This window comes from Mytilus californianus, unplaced genomic scaffold (genome assembly GCF_021869535.1).
Source record: "Mytilus californianus isolate M0D057914Y unplaced genomic scaffold, xbMytCali1.0.p SCAF_8, whole genome shotgun sequence".
NCBI lineage: Eukaryota > Metazoa > Mollusca > Bivalvia > Mytilida > Mytilidae > Mytilus > Mytilus californianus.
The window spans coordinates 7269197-7287328 of record NW_026262734.1 but is presented as its reverse complement, the minus strand read 5'-3'; the positions used below and the strand labels follow the sequence as shown (position 1 = coordinate 7287328).

The 18132-nt window shown below is 31.3% G+C and overlaps 1 pseudogene; it reads right to left on the bottom strand.

Annotated features, from left to right (window-relative positions):
• Positions 1-980: 980 nt before the first annotated feature.
• LOC127711861 (mytilin-1-like) lies at positions 981-1731 on the bottom strand (annotated as a pseudogene).
• Between the last annotated feature and the right edge of the window lie 16401 nt (positions 1732-18132).

The following is an 18132-nucleotide window of genomic DNA, read 5'->3' as shown; positions in this document are numbered from 1 at the left end:
AAATTCGGTATTTTTTTTTATTCTTCTTTTTATGTGTTGAGATATTTATCTTAATACTATTTATCATGTTTATATTGATTTTGCTGAATATTCCCTTTTGATATTTATTGGTAAATTTAACAGGGATACTTGATGAAATGCTGTACACCAAGTGTTGTAGTAAACCAGCAGTATTTGCGATAAAAAATCAATTTGAGTGTAAAAAAGTAGAATTTATTGCCCTGCTTTCTTTAAGGCTATGTTGCTACCAATCTTCAGAATTTTTGTTGCCAGGGAAACTGCTTGGTCATAACGAAGTGTCCGCTCACATATGATACAGGGCCTGCTCCCTTTATTATACTTTTATCCCATTTCTCTCCCTGATATAAGACTTTTTACCTGATTTGACCATGGACAATATAATGTGAGTATCAAAAGAAGCAAGAAATGCCTACCGTTCCGGATCACCTGAGTTTAACCCCGGTATATATGGGATTTGCATTGTCTACATTTCCATTTTTTAGTGTTTGTTTCTTGCTGGTATTTTTGTCCCTCTAATATTTTGGAAACGATGTTACCTTTTTTACTTGCCCTTGGTGTCTGTTTACTTTTCATTTCCAATGTATTATTTTTTAAGATTAATTTTAAAACTTAAGGCATTCAGGTACATTTTCTAGTAATGAACAAAGGAGTATATTATTCAGACAATGGTTTCGAACAAAAAAGAGAAACATACAAATGCTTAAATCTTACATGTAATTAGTTCTGGCATCAGATAATTATCATAGGGTATTAAGCGCTTAGTAGAAAATTTTATCATCACAATGCTAATTAACTTTCAAATGTTTTATTCACCGAATTATACTAAAAAATAAACATTAATTCTGATCTTCAAAATAGAGTTAGAATTAAACAGATCAGGAACATCTTTCATCACAAATGAGGAGAATATACCTTTTATTTATCTCGGTGATTCACTTTTGTTTCTAGTGTAGTTGAATTTATCTACACACAGCTTTAGCAACATGACAACCAGCAACGCCTGCTCCACACGTTCCAACAGTAACTTCACCACAGAGCGCTATACAAGCTCCAAATGTAAAAAAAAGGTACAAATAGCACATCCTGTAGTCGCTACACCACAAGTAGTTCCAAGAGCAGCGCAACTGTCTTGCAGTGCTTCGTGATCACATGATCTCTTTTGTCTATTATTTGTTTGAGGCGGTCCAACCTGTGTGTTGTTAAAATCAATTGCATCTGCGATGACTTTCCAAAAACACATTCTTAGACAAAAATGTGGTAATATCCCCCAAAATCGATGACAGCGTCCAGCAAATCTTTTGGCTCATATGGACATTTAGAGTACATTGATTCATAGATATCACTATCTTTTACGGAGCGTCCATTTTTAGCTGCATTTAAAACATGTCCCATGTACGGATAGTCAGCTAATAATTTCCTGGCTTCTGCATATAACGAGCTCTAACGATCTTTTCCGTTGTCAGTTGCAATTTTAGTTAGGACACCTAAAGGATTGCTCAACATTTGATTGCGTTTGGATTCTGGTTTTGCAGCAAGTATACACATCAATTCCCCTACACATTCAGTAGTATGATCGTGAAAGTCAATTACTTTGTCTGCAAAAGCAATCACAGCTTTTACATTTTGAAGCTTGTTCGAATCATTGGCGTGTACCAATGATGATCCAGAGGTCCCCAATACAACTAAAAACCAACAATATTTGGAAATCATCCTTCAATTATTTCTGCAATTTAAAGTTCAAAATAAAGATAATTAAATATATAAATAGTTTACTTTTATCCTGTTATAGACACCTTATATTTTACTTCCATGTCTATATGAGATGTGAATATTAATTTTTGCGTTTTTATTAAGTTGCTGCTGCATCTTTATAACTATGCAATCATATTAGCACGGAAGACTTTAATATAGAAGTTAGTCATTTACAGTTATCAAAAAACAATGGTCATTTGCAATAAGCATTGGAATGGTTCTTTGTTAAATATCAGGTAGGATTTTCAATCGTGATCGAGAAATAAACTTTATCAAATATCTTGGATATTTCTTGTCAGTTGTAAACTCTTGTTTCTTTATGTTTTCAATTGTATCCAAACTAAAGGTAAAGAATTATATTATTTCCTATGAGTTTGTCTATCAGCACACCAGAAGGTACTGAACATTGTAGAAAAAAATCACGAAACAATTCGTCTCTTTTTAGCCCAATTGAACAAAAGTCTACATCCATAGTGCATACTAATCACAGAAAAGCATTTCGTAAAGATAACAACGAAATGTTTGTTTGACTGCTAGGTTTTATTTCTAAACATCATATATATTGACCTTTTCATTGTCCTGTGGTAAAATATAAGCAATTCAATTTGACACACACTTAGTTGTATCTTTATTTGCACAATGCATATTGGTTTTTGAATAGCAAATTGAAATAAACCACTGCCTTATGCACGTGTATTTAAATGGTAACACACTGACACCAACATATTTCTTCATTTATAAATGATTTAGTGTATACAAACTCGTATTGATTATTTCATTTACAATAAAAAACAGAGATTTCCATTTTATATTTTTTCTTATAATGGCAAGAGACCAATGTTCAACTAGAATTTGACGCCATCTTTTAAAACAAAAATTCCAAAATCAAGTCATATTACTAATTATTCTAAAATGAAAGTACTCGACAACTGACCGTCTGTATTATTCACGAAAAAAATACCACGATATTTCCAATTAATAAAGATTAAAAGTTCTGAGCGACTTAACAAATTAAATCACCCAATTTACTTTCTAATATCTAAAGATATTTTAGAATTTTTTACCAGTCCTTCTACAGTTTTTATCCAAATTAGTATTGTTCTGTGATCGTTGTTCAATTGTACCTATATTCATACAAAAAACCGTTTATAATTATTTGTATCGATGATGCTTTACACAATTCAAAATGAGAATTACAATCGACCCTATTGAGACCCCCTTTTGTATATGTTTACTGTCGTGCTTCTTTTCACTCCGTCTGTCTTTCCTTGCAAAATAAATGTAAGCAACAAGGTTGATTTCTGTGTTGTATGTATAGAGAACTAGCTTTAAAGATGTATTTTTGGTAATAATAATGATGAATTATTAACCTTTTTGCCATATTTTGATAATATTAAGTCAGACAGAAAACCAAATAATTTTATATCGTGATAAAGAATGAATATTTTGTGCTTTGAACTTAAAAAAAGTGATATTAAGCGGTAATTGAGAAATCTTAATATTCTGAATTTTTGTCAAACTTTATCTTTATCCTTTTGATGTATTTAATACTTTTTACTCTTAATGCCATAATGTCGACTAAAAAAGCTAATAAAAATAAAAAACACTCTTGAAGAATATTTATACACTGTAAAAGAAAATCCAATACAAACCCATTGTTGAAAACAAGTCTGTACGTTGAGTTTATAATGTTTGCACCTATCATGATTAATCAAAAAGTGTCGGTGTATTAAAGATGAAATATGCTTTAATAAAATTTACAAAAAAATTATATCTCCTTGATTTGTTATGCTTTTACATATTAAGTAATATTTTAAATACTCAACATTAAATAACTTTAAATGTTTGAAAAATCTACATGTATTACATTTATAACAGGCAGACAGTACCTGTGAATTTCCAGAAGACTGTATTGACTGCTACAGAAGGCTTCAGTTCAATTGTTTGCGTCTATAGGTTTGAGGGGCTAATTTTATAGCCAGCATTGTTTCGAATGACATACTTTTCTAGAGAAAGTTAAAAATTTGTTTCTCGAAAATTTGCATTATTGTTTAATGTACGTGTGGGTAAATGTCATGTTCTTCAAGTCCCCTCAGTAATTGTCGTGTATCTTTCATAAATTCTTAATGGTATTATTTATAATACCACAGTGTTTGTCAAAGCAATATTAAATAGATTCAGGGAAAACCTATGCAAGATGTCCAAATATATTAAGTATTAAGGAATACTTACACACTTGAATCTGTTTATTCAAAGTACTAACAGAACAAGAATTAAATAATAAAAAATGCAAGTATATTGAATTCATAATTCATCCATGCACTTCATTATTTGTGTGTGAAATAAACCAGTCTTAATTGAACACCTGTCAATTCCAAACAAAAAGTCTGCTTAGTGTATGCACATTTTAATGTACGTGCATTTACTTGATACTTGGGGTAAATTTAGATAGTTCATAAAAGAAGACTAAATGTCGATCACCTCGTAATCAACACTGACGTAAGGATATTTAAAAAAAAAATCGAAAATCATTATCGAAAGAAAAAAAAAACGTGGCATGAATAGAAAAAAGACAAACAACAACCAACGAGAACATATACATTAATTAAAACTAAATATTAACAACAAGAATCCCAATAAAAACTCGGGACTGATTGAAGTGCTTTTAAAAAAGTGGGCATTAAAGATATTTAGCGTATTTACTTTGCAGCATTTTGTTTTAGTGCGCTTCCTTATTTTTACAAACAACCATAAATGATGCATCAGTAATAAGGGCATTCACGATACCCCGCCTTATCAAAAGCAGCATCATAAGGTTACAGGTATATATACAGGAATAGTGCATGGAATAACATTTTTATGTTCAAAAAGATCAAACACGTATTGGGTTGAATCTATATTTAACGATGAATCCATCACAAATTCACATACAATTAATTAGTTAGCGACAAATGTGAATATCATCCGGAACAGTTTGTGGAGAAAAAAGAGATATCTTTTAAACAGAATAAGATGTCAAATTAATCAGTTGATTAATTTGGTAGTCCTAAAACGGTTTGACATGACATTTTGTCGATATTTTATGATAAGTAGAATTTCAAATAAAAATGTCATAAATGACGAAATTTCAAATAATAATGGCATAAATGACGAAATAGTGGATTTACATTTTATACGTCAATCTGGTTGTTGTAGCATATTTAATTAGGAATTGCGTCTTCTGAATACTATAGGTGATGTATGTGTAGAATAGTTATCATTAGAAAGTCATTTTTTGAGATGTTTTTAAACGTCACAAATGTGTGCTCTTTGGGCTAAAAACAAAGGTGTAATTTTGCTATCATTTTTTGTCCGTCGTCTAATCGTCTGTCAAAAATATTCTCCTCTTAAACTACTTGTCCAATTGGAACTAAATTACGAATGCATCATTCCTAGGGTGTCCACTTTCAAAGTTGTATATGATGATCCTGCCCTAGAATTAAAATGGGTGACGTTATTATAATTAGAGCATAGGGGTAAAATGCAAGATCTAAAATCCAAACGTTTGCTGATTTTGTCGAATATGCAAATTATGCATAATTTGACAGAAAAAAATTAAATGAATAATCTACTTCCTTGAAGTGAATGAGCAATTCGATCTACACTCAACATGTAGTATTCTGTCAGCAAAATTGGTCTAAAGTCAAATGAAGGACTCGCTGGCTATATCATGGATCATCAGAAAACATTCATGTTTACGTTCGTATGACAATTACTAATATAGCTACACGTGTGATAAAACTAACAGTAGAGAAATGGAACAGGTGTTATAAATCAAGAACACTCGATGAAAAAAACTACCATTTACTAATCATCTGATCTTATACCAAATGACATATCATCGTCTGCCGTCTGTCTGGCAATGTACACCTACATCATGTAAAAACTAATTAACCAGTTCAATTAATATTGTTGTAATCTTACTACATTAATTGAGAAGTGAAATATAAAAAAAAAAGACTCCATGGAAAATTGAAATTAAGTCACAAAACATCTGGAAAACCAAATCAAAAATGATTTCCTCAATGATATTCAATTATTTCTTGATGAAGACAAGTTTTTTTAATGAGAGGATGATTATTACAACGACGACAATAATGATAATGATATGTTAGATTTTTCACCTCAGGTAGACAAATTACCAGATTTCGACTAAACTAGTCTAATTCTTTTCCATTAAATGGGTTAGCAACATGAACTATTCTGCTAGTCGTCGGTATGATTAGTCCTGGAATATTCAATCGGAAAACAAAAATAACCTATGGTATGCTTATATAAACAACATAAATTGACTACAGTGGAAAACTTTCAGCATGAAAAAGTAAAATCACAAAAATACTGAACTCCAAGGAAAATTCTAAATGGACAGTTCCTAATCAAATGGCAAAATCAAAAACTCAAACATATCAAACGAATGGACAACAACGGTCATATTCCTGAATTTGTACAGGCATTTTTTTATGAAAATGCTTGAGAATGTGACACTCAAAAGATGAATATAGCTCAAACATTATGTACTTGTATGTTCACCGTTTTAACTGAATAGTAGGAGGATTGGATAGTCGAGTGGTCCTAGTAGCTGATAGCGCCTACTCTGGTAAAAAAAAATTAAGTCCTAAACTTTCTTTTTGATCTTAAAAGGATCAATAAATTGTTAGGTCCTGTTCAGTTTAATCGATTTAAGGGCTTATCGTTTGTTGTAATGATTGATATGTATAGGTAAATAACATGGACTGAACAGTCATAACATAGATTGAACAGATCTAAATTTTCTGCAAGCAAAATGTCTAAACAGTACTAAATTTACTGCATTTACTTGGATTAGTCTAAACATTGAAATAAAAAAAATAACGTTATGATTTATTGTTCAGCATTTCAAGAGTTGTTCAAAATTATTGATTTTTGCTGAGATACAATTTTTCAAAATTTAATAATTTAATTAAGATTCTTTTAGATTTTCACGATTTTTTACATTTGTTGTTCCAGATTTATTGGACTTTTGTTGGTGGATAATTGCACAAAAAGTAAAATCAGAAAAATACTGAACTCCGAGGAAAATTCAAAAAGGAAAGTCCCCAATCAAACGGCAAAATCCAAAAAACGAACACATCAAACGAGTGGATAACAACTGTCATATTCCTAACTTGGTACAGGCATTTTTTTATGTAGAAAATGGTGGATTGAACCTGGTTCTATAGCTAGCTAAACCTCTCACTTGTATTACATTCGTATCAAATTCAATTATATTGACATTGATGCGTGAACAAAACAAAAAGACACAATAGGTAAAAATGTCAAAAATAGGGGTACAGCAGTCAACATTGTGTTATAATCCCAATCACTATAAAAACAAACAAATGTAACGAAGAAGCACAAAAAAGCATGCTTCAAATTTAAAATCCTCATTTAGCTTATATCATATGATTTTATTTATCTATGTAAAATCCACCCATAAAGGATGGAAGGTTTTAAGTACTGGTGTAAAATCGCGCGTTTGAAATTCGCAAAGGTAGACATTAAATAATTTTGTCGTTCAAAGTATGAGGGATACATAAATACAGAGTCACGTAAAACGGATATAACAAAAAACAGACTTAACAGTAAAAGTAATATTAATAAATAAAATAAAATAATTGTGTGGTACAAAGTATGACGATATACATAAGTACAGAGTCACGTCAAATGTATATCACAAAATACAGACTCAACAGTAAAAGTAATATTAAAAAATAAAATAATTGTGTCGTTCAAAGTATGACGGGATACATAAGCACAGAGTCACGTCAAATGGATATCTAAAAAAACCAGACTTAACAGTAAAAGTAATATTAATAAAGATAAATAAAAGAATACTATAACACGTTATTAAGATGATAAACAACGCAAAATCTATACTTCAAGACCATCGTGTAATATTTGTGAAGTTGATACGGAATATTTATCAACAAGTTCTTGGTACCTTCCGATGAACTTTTTTTAGAAAAAGGACGAGACGTTCTTTGACATACCCCTGGTTCATCAAATTTCTGCTCAGACACTGGTGACGTTTTACAAAGTCTGAGTAGGAGCTGCAAGCTCTTGAATAAGTTGGGAAATGTATATCCCATATGCAGGTGAAGTTGGTATATTGCTACTAAGGTGGGGGAAAAAGTCATCTCCTCAAATGTCGAATGATAATAGTTTGTTTTCCAATTGGCTTGGTTCTTGTGCTGTGATTAATTTTTGACCAGTTAGCCTATGGTTGTGTGAAGATATATGGCATACAAAATTTCTCACAGGGTTAGGATTGATGCCCACTTTTGATCAAGTTTGAGGAACACAGATTATTTTACCCATTTTTACCTGTACACAGCTAATCTACTATTGATAAAATTGAACATCCCTTTCAATTCTAATTGTTTCCACTGTTGTCCTTAATCAGTTACTGTTTTGAGACTTTATACATTTAAAAGAACTACATTAAACATGTTACAATACTAGTATTATTGCAGTTATTTTACTGTTGACGAACGTATCTTGCGCAGCCTCTCAGTTGATACTGTCCTATATATATCTTTTTTATTTCTAGGGGTATATACTAGTTTTTCTTTGTTGCAACAATAAGCCTTTATTTCTTTTAATGCAAATTAGTAATATATAGAACAAAACAACCTTTTCTCGTTAATTCTTTACCTTAAAACCTTGAGAACATTGTCCAAAAGAGATACAACCTTCAAATGACTACCCTAATTGCTAAATTGAAAAATTTAATCACATGTCAATAAGTGTAATTGCAACATCACTTTATCATCATGTTTTGTTTCTTTATGTGCTTTAAATTGTGTGATATTTAGAATGTGAAATTGATGCATTAATTGCATTTGCGACAATATGTGAGAAGGTGTGTGTTCAATTTTCAAATTAGCTCATGGTATTTTGTATTGTATGACATAAATGTATATATTGTATTGTATGACATAAATGTATATATTGTATTGTATGACATAAATTATTGTATGACATAAATGTATATATTGTATTGTATGACATAAATTGTATGACATAAATGTTTGCATTGTATTGCATGCAAAAATGTATATATTGTATTGTATTGTATGATATACATCAATATAACTGCAGTAATACTAGTATTGTAACATGTTTCATGTAGTTCTTTTAAATATATAAAGTCTCAAAACAGTTACTGATTAATGACAAAATCGGAAACAATTAGAATTGAAAGGGATGTTCAATTTTATCAATAGTAGATTAGCTGTGTACCGGTAACAATGGGTAAAATAATCTGTGTTCCTCAGACTTGATCAAAAGTGAGCATCAATCCTAACCCTGTGAGAAAGTTTGTATGCCTATATATCTTCACACAATCATAGGGTAAGTGGTCAAAAATTAATCACAGCACAAGAATCCGGTCAATTGGTCAAAAAACGTTTATCATTCGACATTTGAGGAGATGACTTTGTGCAATCATCCATCAACAAAAGTCCAATTAATTTGGAACAACAAATGTGATAAATCGTAAAAACCTAAAAGAAACTTAATAAAATCTATTCTCGCCCCCTTATTAAATTTTAGAAAATTGAATCTAAACAAAAATCAATAACTTGAAACAACTCTGGAAATACTGAGCAATAAATCATACCGTTAGTTTGTTTTAGTCAATTTTCAGACTTTTAAACTGCAGTAAATTTAGAAGGATGCCCGGATGTGAAATAGCGTAGCTGCTTGAAAACTGCTCCGTAGAAAAAGTATGTATTTAACCTGTTGTGATCGGAATTCTTCTAAAAAAAAAGTACAAAATATTCATATGAATTAAAAAAAAACTTTTGGTGAGAAATTATTATCTTAAACTGTACCAATTTGATAATTTTAATTTGAAACGGTATTGCTATTCATCATGATTTGAAGCGTTTCAAACGAGTAACGTCATAATAACAACCCTGATTATTCTGTAACGTTTTCTTATTGTGTATGCTACGTTCTGCAATTGTTTAAGATAATGGCGTCTAGCAACCAAAACAATAAAAATCATACATGAAAAAAATTCAAAGCGCAGACAACAACAAAACTGTTCAACATCAAAATATATCAAGATACTACACTTTAAATAAATCGAAGGCCTTAATAAAGAATCGAGATACAACGAGCTCAGAACATTTAAGTTATAAATTGCCTGGTGGTGGGCCTTAGGCTGTTTTTCAGCACGTCTAGTTTTGAAGTGTTTAAACGGGCATGTACTTACTATTATGAACATCTTAATACAAATGGAGGAGATAACAGAGAAATAGCATTCATTCCGATCAGCAATAAAAATAATAAAAATGCCATTGAAAAATAAATTAAAGTTTCAGAAACATTTTTTGATTCGTTGGGAAGATCTATCAAGCGAAAATCTTATTGCATCAATATATTTTTCACAACATCTTCTGTACTCATTAATGGAAAAGGACTGTAAACATTTTGTGAAACAGATCTGCCGGTAATTGTAGTTTTAATGAAAGAATGTCAAATCAACGGAAAACATGTAGATTTAAAGGAGCCAAACAAAATTTTCGAAGAGGTGATTTTAATGGAAAAAGAAGGGAAAAAGATTGTAATAACAATCCTGTAAAAGATTTAAATAAAACGGAACAATTAAATTCTGTTGATACATGTACCATTAAATTATCAAGTTTTGATAACAACACAATAAAATCAATAACAGATGATGTATCGTCGAATACAGATCGGGAACTGTCAACTTCGTCAGTAGCTATAACTATAGATACTCCAGATGATATACAAGCAAAAATTAAAGATATAAATCCGACTAATTCAAATGATAGAAGCACGTGTTCAGATGAAATTGGTGACAAATTACCACATTTAACTATTCAAGACTTCATTACAACTTTAAACAAGTAACTACTGTTGTAACACATTCAAAAGAGAAAGTTGAAGAATTAGAAATATCTATGCAAGCAAGCAATTTGTCAAATGCGAGTAGCATGCAAATTTTAAATCACCGCATGACAGCTTTGGCAAAGGTGCGCATACAACATGATCAACAGTCAGTGGATACAATGCAGAACATTGAAGTAGAAATTCAAAATGTTAATAAGAATTTGGATAAAATAGTTAACATGTTACAAGGAAAAACACAGAACATAAGTGATAAAATAAAACTGTACGAAATCGAAACAGTTAAATTACAAAAAAAGCTTTACGCTGGCGGAAAATATCAGTAACCAATGTACCCAAATGTTAGATGAAGATCAAACGATTCAAAAAACAACATTTGAAAATATAATACAAGAACCTGAACGTGAACAAGAACAGCTTATCTATGAAACAGAACAGCCAATAAATTCTGATTTAATTAACGAATCACAAAATCCTTTGTATGACACACAACTGAAACTGCCCTTATCAGGAAGTAGAGTTTTAATTGCAGGAAGTTCTGTTCTAAAAGGAATAAACCCATCTAAATTAAACGAATATATAGATGTTCATGTTCACAGAGGAGTAAATGTTTTAGATTTGTACGATGACATAAGAAGTATAGATCTAAGAACAATTAGTGGACATTTACCAAGAAATAATTAACTATGTAAGAAGTCAAAACTGCCGAGCAATTGTTTCTGGAATATTGCCAAGGTTACAATGTGATGTCACTGAATATGACAGAATCCTAAAACAAATGAGTCATCATAATTATGTCAAATTTATATCAAATTATAAACCTTTTGTGTACAAGGAAATTTAACTAAATCATTTTACACTATAGATAGCATTCATCTAAATAGATATGGAACAATAAAGCTGTTGACAAACGTAAAAAAAATAATTAAAGTATTCAAGGGAAAACCACTACAGTATCATTTAAACCAACAAAACATAAATAGATTCCAAAGTTCCGGTTCTCAATATTACACAAACAACTTCAGAAGGAGCCCTTTAAAACCAAGATATCAATCACGGAGTAACATGAACATAACAAACAGAAGAAGTTTCAACCATTCAGGAATCACCCTAAAAGGACAGGAATGATCTCCATATGAACTCTCGTGACTCGTGGGGAAACAATAATGAGCTAAATAGACAAAATGTAGATAGAGCACCATTTTTGACTTCCATTTACCAAATTCTGTCAAATTATATTCAGAGGTAGCACTTAGCTTGTTCTGATTTTTCAAACAGATATAATATTTTAAATCTGTCATGTGATCCATGTAGTAGTATACAATGTACATGTAATATAAATTACATTAATAATAATAATTAGGGAAAATCTCAAAAGAGTAGTAGAAAGAGTCAAAATAAAACACATGGTTCTGCAAATAGAAGTAGAAATAATGAAGCAAGTTGGTTATTTAAAAAAGTTTTAATCTAGGTTGTTTAAATATTCAACATTTACAACCAAAAATGGAGGAAATAAAATTCCTATTAGAATATGAACAATTATTTGATATATTTGGTATGGTAGAAACATTTTTAAATGATGAAATTGGTACCGAAACATTACAAATTGAAGGTTACAAAATAGAAAGAAAAGATAGAAACGATATTAATGATGGCGGAGGTGTGATTGCGAACATACGAAATAAAGTTTGTCACCAGAGAAGAATCGATTTAGAAATAGGTGGTATTGAATCTATATGGATTGAAATTAAATTTCCAAGCACAAACTCTGTTAATAGGCATTTTTTATCGTCCACCGAGTTCATTGCAATCTTTTGGATTGATTCAGTTGAAATAGAAATAAAAAAAAAGCGTCAGCAGAAAATAAAGAAATTATACTTTTAGGAGATTTCAATATAAACTATTCATATATAGATCATACAGTTGTCGGAAATCAAAAATGGAAAGATTGTATTAATTTGTATGGTTTACAACAAATTGTACATAAACCAACAAGTGTACTAGATAAATGTGCAACTACCATAGACCATATTTATACTACCGATGTAGACCATATTATAAAAGTAAATGTGCATTGTTATGCTGTCAGTGAGCATTATCCTGTTTGCGTAACAAGAAAACTCAACCCAGAAATATCAAAAATGGAGCATTTATCCATGAAAAAATAGATCTATCAAACAATATGATAAAAATAAATTTATTCAAAATTTAACAAATACCCCTTTTCATCTCATTGAATCCATTGGAGATGTTGATGAAGCAGCTGATTTTTGGTATAAACTATTTCTGAGCACCTTAGACAAGCATGCTCCTAAGAAAATTAAAAGGGTGAAAAATACTCAACAACCAGAGTGGTCGACTTCTGAAATAAATAGCCACCAAAGAGATTATTTTCATAGAATTGGGGATATATATAATATAATTATAAAATTTGGAGTAATAAAGTTACATTTTTAGTAGAACAGGCAAAGAAAAATTATTTCCAAAATGCTATTTCAAATTGTAAAGATAGTTAAACTATTTGGAAGTATGTCAAAAGTTTAAATTCCAAAAAAATACATAATAATATCATGCATTTTGAATATAAAAATAGTGTAAGTGAAAATGATGTTGATATAGCAAATACATTAAATGTGCATTTTACAAATATTGCTGAAGGTATAGTTGATAACAAATTATGTAATAATGATGAAGGTCCAAGTTTCGATGTACTAACAAAATTTGTGAAATCAAAGTTAAAAAGGGGTAGTGAAAAATTCAATAACCAGAAATGAGTATTTTAGATGTACAAATGTATTTAAAAAATCTTGACAAGTCTAAAGCAACTGGTTTAGATGATGTTGGACCAAATATTTTGAGTATGTGCAGCGATGTCATTGCACCAGCTTTAACATATTTATTTAATCTAAGCATCAAATGTGGTAAATTTCCAAGTATTTTTAAAACTGCAAGAGTAAAAAAAGCATCCAATATCAAAAGGCAATACTTGTATTTAAATCATTAAATGATATGGTTCCTAATTATTTACAAGAAAACTTTCATTTTACTGGTAATCAAAATTATAATTTATGTTCAGCTGATGTAAAACTAATAAATCTTCAAAGCAAAAAACAAACTTTTTAAAGAAAACATTTACATATTCTGGTTCTCAAATATGGAACAGTTTACCAAATGAAATAAAAAGGAGTAATACACTTGTATCTTTTAAAACAAAATGTTACAAATTTTTAATCAATTGTGCAAATCAATATATGTTTTTTCATTATTATCTAGATACAATTGTATTTTGTGTATAATATGTCATTATAATATTGTATGAACTTATAAATATGTTATTATTATTTTGAGGACTCTCAGGAAGATTAGTTTTAACTATCGGGATTATCCTCTTGAAATAAAGATTATTTATTTATTTAGTATTGTTAAGACATTTTGCTTGAAGTAAATTTAGATCTGTTCAATCTATGTTATGACTGTTTAGTCCATGTTATTTACCTAAACATATCAATCATTACAACAAACGATAAGCCCTTAAATCGATTAAACTGAACAGGATATAAACATTTATTGATCCTTTTAAGATCAAAAAGAATATTTAGGACTTAAATCTTTTTTACCAGAGTAGGCGCTATCAACTAATAAGACCACTCGACTATCCAGTCCTCCTACTATTCAATTAAATAAAGGCAACAATTAAAACGGTGAACATACAAGTACATAATGTTTGAGCTATATTCATCTTTTGAGTGTCACATTCTAAAGCAATTTCAGAAGAAACTGCCTGTACCAAGTCAGGAATATGACCGTTGTTATCCATTAGTTTGATGTGTTTGAGTTTTTGATTTTGCCATTTGATTAGGAACTTTCCATTAAGAATTTTCCTCGGAGTTCAGTATTGTTGTAATTTTACTTTTCTTGCTGAAAATTTCTACTGTTGTCAATTTATGTTGTTTATATAAGCAGACCATAGCTTATCTTTATCTTTGTTTTCCGATTGAATATTCCAGGACTAACCATACCGACGACTAGCAGAATAGTTCATGTTGCTAACCCATTTAATGGAAAAGAATTAGACTAGTTTAATCGAAATCTGGTAATGTGTCTACCTGATGTGATCAATCTAACATATCATTATCATTAGTGTCGTCGTCGTAATAATCATCCTCTCATTAAAACAATTCATTCATCAAGAGATAATTGTTGCGGAGACGATTTGAATTGTGCAGTGGAATTAATTGTTCATATAAAAATCGACGATTTTGGATTTGGGAGTTCGACGATAATGTTATACCAATAGCATTATTATATCCATAACATATAACTAACTCGAATGTTTGCTAATAACTACGTTTTAATCCAATATTTACAATATTTACAATCATTGCGTATTACAATTTCACAACATTGTTTTCGATGTTAACTTATCGCATGATAAAGACGAACTGTTTACGTCTGAACATTTGACATAAAATTTCACACTAATTTAACCTGATTCCCAGAGATGATCAAAACAAAGTAATTAAATCGCCACAGCTGCATTTGCAGACGACTATTATTTGAACTCTAACTGACTAGACTGACCTACTGAAGGTGTCATAAAATTTAGGAATCCCGTAAAGATTAACAATTAACTTTCTACACTGTAATAAATTCTTTGGAAAATACTGTTATCTTTAACTGATCTTAGCAGACGAAAATGTAACTTTATTTCAACATAATTGTATTGAAAATTAACGATAAAATTAAACTTGCAAAAATATAAGTGCAATTAATAAAAAACAATTTCTACTCTATTAAAAATCATAACTAAAAAACAATCATACTAATAAAAACTAAAAACTATTGTCTTCAATCCATTCTCCCCCTCTTGATTGCTCTAAGCCAATCAAACAAAACAATTATTAAACGATATAAAACTGTCTCTGATCTAAGTTCAAATTATCAAATCTAAAACTATTTCAAAATATTTAACTGTCTAGATTAAAATGAAACTATATGTCCACATTACTTCAATTATTTATCACTGTCATTTTCGGAGGTTTCGATGTTTAACGGACACAGTTTTGTTATCGGTCTTATTAATACAGTTTGTCCAAGTGAAACTTTTGCAACTCGAACATGTCCATCTTTTCCGGGGAAAACTTCGATTATTCTGCCAAGCGGCCTATGTCCTCTCGGAACGTTCGGGTTCATGACAAGCACAATATCATCGGTTTTCATGTCCCTTTTCGTTTTAGTCCACTTGTCACGTTTGTTTAGTCCCGGCAACCATTCTCTAATCCAACGTTTCCAGAAATGTCTAATTAATTCCTGTATTCTTCTCCAGCGTTTTCTCGGGTTAAAATCAGTAATATCAACTGATTCTGGAGCGAAATGACCACCTAATTGTCCGTGTAAGAAGTGATTTGGTGTTAAAGGTGTATCATCTTTCGGATCGGCTGACTGGTACGTAAGTGGTCTCGAATTGATCAGCGCTTCAGCTCCGGTAAATGCTGTTAAAAGTTCTTCATCATTAATATCTGCATTTCCTAATATTGCATAAATAGCCCTTTTTGCGGATTTTATCATTGTTTCGTGAACACCACCAAAATGCGGTGCAAGCGGTGGATTAAAATGCCACTTAATCCCTTGGTTACTTATTGAATTCTGTATTTTATCATTGTCTAAAAGCGCAACTAGTTCTTTCAGTTCTCTATTTGCTCCAACAAAATTAGTTCCATTGTCTGAAATTATCTCTTTAGGAAGACCTCTCCTATTCACCATCCGATAAAATGCGTTAAGAAATGAGTCCGTATCTAATCCAAATGCTACTTCCAAATGCACTGCGCGTGACGCTAAACATGTAAATAGACATAAGTATCTTTTCTGACGTCGTTTTCCTCTCCCCTGAACTGTTATGAACGGTGCAGTACGAGCGAAAGCATGTAACGGTGTTTTGAAACGAATTTCCGGTAACGGAGCCATAACTTGCTCGGTAACTTTAGCTTTCCTCTTACGACACGTAAAACACTCATGTCATATTCTCTTATTTCTTCTCTCCCTGAAATAATCCAAAAGCGTGACGATAATGCTGAAAATATTTGATTTGTCCCACTAACATGTTTACCAAGTTCATGATAGCGTTTCACAATAAGCTTCGTGACCCAATGTTTTCGTGGTAATATAATCGGATACCGAGCATCGAATGATAGAAAATCGGCGTACTCTAAACGTCCATCACATCTGATTAATCCATTTTCATCAATTCGCGGTTGTAGTCCTAATAATTTGCTAGTTTTCGGTAAATCTTTACTTTTTATTAGAGCGTTATATTCGTCTGAAAATGCCTCCCTTTGTGCATTTTTAATTATTTCCAGTTCGGCATCTGCATATTCGACGGTAGATAAACTTCCTTGACGACGTTGTTCTTGCTTTAGTCTGCAATTGTCAATAAATCTGTATACATACGCATGTACACGAACTAGTCTTATAAAACTTGAATAACGTACGGGATCTAAACGCCAATCTGAATCACTAGTGTGAATACTTTTCAGTGTAGTACAGTTAGTTAATTTATCGCTTGTTTTCTTTTGACACTTAAGTTCGGTATCACGTACGTTTTCTATCAGAATATTAGTTTCCGGCCATTGCGGTTCTTCTTCTTGTAGAAATTCCGGTCCATTCCACCAAATTACGTCCGACTGTAATTGTTCAATTTTCCTACCTCTAGATACTAAATCTGCTGGGTTAACCTTTGTTGGCACATGTCGCCATTGTTTAGGGTGCGATGAAGTGTGAATTTCTCCGATTCGATTCGCTACAAACGGCTTGTACTCTCTACTCCTACCTCTTATCCAGTACAAAACGTTCATACTGTCTGACCAGAATGTCATGTTATCCTCAGGTACTTCTAATGCGTGTTTAACTGAAAGTGCTAATCTTAATCCCAAAACTGCGGCCATCAACTCAAGTCGTGGAATGCTGACTGAAGTTAACGGAGCAACTCTCGATTTCGCTGCTATTAATCTCGTAGATATCGTGCCACTCTTATACTCGTGTCTAGCATACAAACTGAACCATAAGCCTCCTGAGAAGCGTCGCTGAATGTATGAAGACTCGTTGAAACAATGTCAACGTCTAACTGCAAACATCTCGGTATTTTAATACAACATAGTTCATCAAGTTCACGGAATCACTCTCTTGATTTGTCAACAAGTATTTCGTCTAACTGGTCGTCCCAGTCTAGTCCTGCTGTCCACATCTCTTGTAGTAGTAGTTTTCCTCTTATTGTGTACGGCGCAATAAATCCCAACGGGTCGAATAACGTAGCAACTTTGCTTAGAATGTTTCGTTTAGTAAATTTGAAATCATCTGCCGGTGGGTTAGCTTTAAATGTGAATATGTCATTGTCTGCCTGCCATATAACTCCTAGAGTTTTCACGG